The sequence below is a fragment of the Penaeus vannamei genome, chromosome 9, assembly GCF_042767895.1.
Source record: "Penaeus vannamei isolate JL-2024 chromosome 9, ASM4276789v1, whole genome shotgun sequence".
NCBI classification, from domain to species: Eukaryota; Metazoa; Arthropoda; class Malacostraca; order Decapoda; family Penaeidae; genus Penaeus; species Penaeus vannamei.
This window is the reverse complement of record NC_091557.1, coordinates 37,187,127-37,189,626: the sequence shown is the minus strand read 5'-3', so window position 1 is coordinate 37,189,626 and position 2,500 is coordinate 37,187,127. Positions and strand designations below refer to the sequence as shown.

The window sequence follows — 2,500 nt, the reverse complement described above, 5'->3', positions numbered from 1 at the left end:
TTCATTTATCTTTGCACCGGGTGTACTGAGTCTACGCATGTAAATTATGGTACTATATATTTTGATATATATTATATATGTATGTCTGCCTTTCAGTTTAAAATGGAAGCATTTATCTTGTACACTGTTGGTTTTTAAAGCCTCATCAGACATACATTTTGTACAATATATGAATTGATGTATATTTTAGTTATTATAAATAGTTTACACACACACACACAAATACACAAACCAATATACATGTTCAAACAAACACACACACACACACACACACACACACACACACACACACACACACACACACACACACATCAACAAAACACATCAACAAAACACATCAACAAAACACACACACACACACACACACACACACACACACACACACACACACACACACACACACACACACACACACACACACACACACACACATCAACAAAACACATCAACAAAACACATCAACAAAACACACACACACACACACACACACACACACACACACACACACACACACACACACACACACACACACACACACACACACACACACACACACACACATCAACAAAAAATACACAAACACCCACATACCCATGCTCATACGCAGAGGATAATAACATATACAAAAGTGTTAGTTGTAAAACCTCATCAAGGACCAACTGCCTGTGTATCATCTCATATCAATGCCTCTTCTGTGACTCCTCCGAGGGTAAATGCTGAATAAAGATGCTCTGGGAGTGAATGAAAACTACCAGAGAAAGGAAACAAGAAATTTTAGCCATGGGCGATTGAAATTTTGATAAGGTCAAGGATGAATGATACCGAGATGTGAAGCACTGGCATATGATCACTAATCCTGGCTTATCTATTGATAATCTAGGATCATGGTCAGGTTTCCAACACCTGAAATGGCTAATGAGGATCCTGGGTAGGACCCCAGTATATATCTTTATTGTGCACTATTTTTGGTATTTGCAGCATACATAGTATGTATACCCTATGATGATAATACAGTCATTTGCTGCTTGAAATTTATGATATTTTCTTTGAAAGAGAATACTAGGAGATTTGGAACTTAGCAAAGCCATATGGGATATTGTAATGTACCTAATACATGTACTGCCTCGATTGCAGAAAAGAGTACTCCCTGGTCTTCCACTCTATGCTGTTAAATTATATTTTGTTTAACTTCCAAACTAAATATTCTATTTTGCTAAATTTGCTGCATGGGGCCCATGCTTCAAGATAATTTTTCTTATGAAAATTAAACAGAAAAAAATCATAGTGTGGCACTCAAGAGCCTCCTGCTACCAATGATTTGAATCATACACTGTTATATAAGAAACCTCTTCTCTGTAATTTTGAAATATTAATGCAAAAATATCACTATAACACACAGGCACAACCTACACATTTCACTAAAATAAATGCTTTACATAACTATCAACACATATGTAGTACAGGTTATATAATTTATGTACTCTACCATTATACAAATGGGTGCTTCTGTACCAGATAATATGCTATACATAGTATATTATAGTAATACAATACAAATTTGAAAGACAGAATAAAGGATTTTACTTGCAAGAAAGAGGATATAGCTTATATCAGGGGATAGAACTTGTAGACCTTCATGGTTCTTTGTCATCAACAATGAAGAATTCAGGGTCTGAACCATGGTCTTTGTGAAAAATGTAGAAGAGGTATGAATAAGAATGAATACATTTCTGGCAAAGATATAATAAAAACTGGTCAAATACCTCTCTTATACAGTGAAGATATTCATTTTCATTTATACCTTTTCTACAAATACATACCCTATCATGCTAGATTATATGTGGAGGAGGTTTGCTGGCCTTTGCAAGGGTGTGATGTGTGGACTGCTGCAACATGTGATAATGTACTACTATCAGGTTAGACTTAGCCTTGAAGGACAGAAATTACTCATCCTGACTTGTCTTCAGTTGCAAACAATCCCACAATTTCAACATTTTCCAGTTGTAACTATGGTATTCATTTTTAAAGAACTTCATTTTACATGTCAGAGAGTATATTTCATGTATTGGTAACTTGAATAATTCAAAAAATGGTCTAAATAAAACATGTACCTATAAGTATGTAGCAGAAATGTTGCTAGAAGCTCAGCTAGGATAAAAGCAAGGCAGGGGAAGAGGAAGACTAAGGGGAAGCATAAGTGGAAGGGGAAGTGTAAGAGAAAGGGAAAGGGGATGAAGAAGAAGAAGAAGAAGAAGAAGAAGAAGAAGAAGAAGAAGAAGAAGAAGAAGAAGAAGAAGAAGAAGAAGAAGAAGAAGAAGAAGAAGAAGAAGAAGAAGAAGAAGAAGAAGAAGAAGAAGAAGAAGAAGAAGAAGAATTAAAAGACAAAGAAGAACATGATGATGAAGGGGAGGGGGTGGCATGGTTGGCTTAGCAGACTGACAGCTTGGAGTGGATTCATATGGAGTACTGGCTAGGAGGAAAGCTAACTAAGGACACAGAG

The 2,500-nt window shown here is 36.0% G+C and overlaps 2 protein-coding genes across 2 annotated transcripts in view; one reads left to right on the top strand and one right to left on the bottom strand.

Annotated features, from left to right (window-relative positions):
• LOC113804195 (ras-related protein Rab-7L1) overlaps positions 1-2,500 on the top strand; it is a 49,878-nt gene that overhangs the window by 9,105 nt on the left and 38,273 nt on the right. The window lies entirely within an intron of this gene.
• The window catches only part of LOC113820528 (ankyrin repeat and BTB/POZ domain-containing protein 1), a gene marked incomplete in the record, with an annotated part of 16,102 nt that overhangs the window by 10,545 nt on the left and 3,057 nt on the right, over positions 1-2,500 (bottom strand).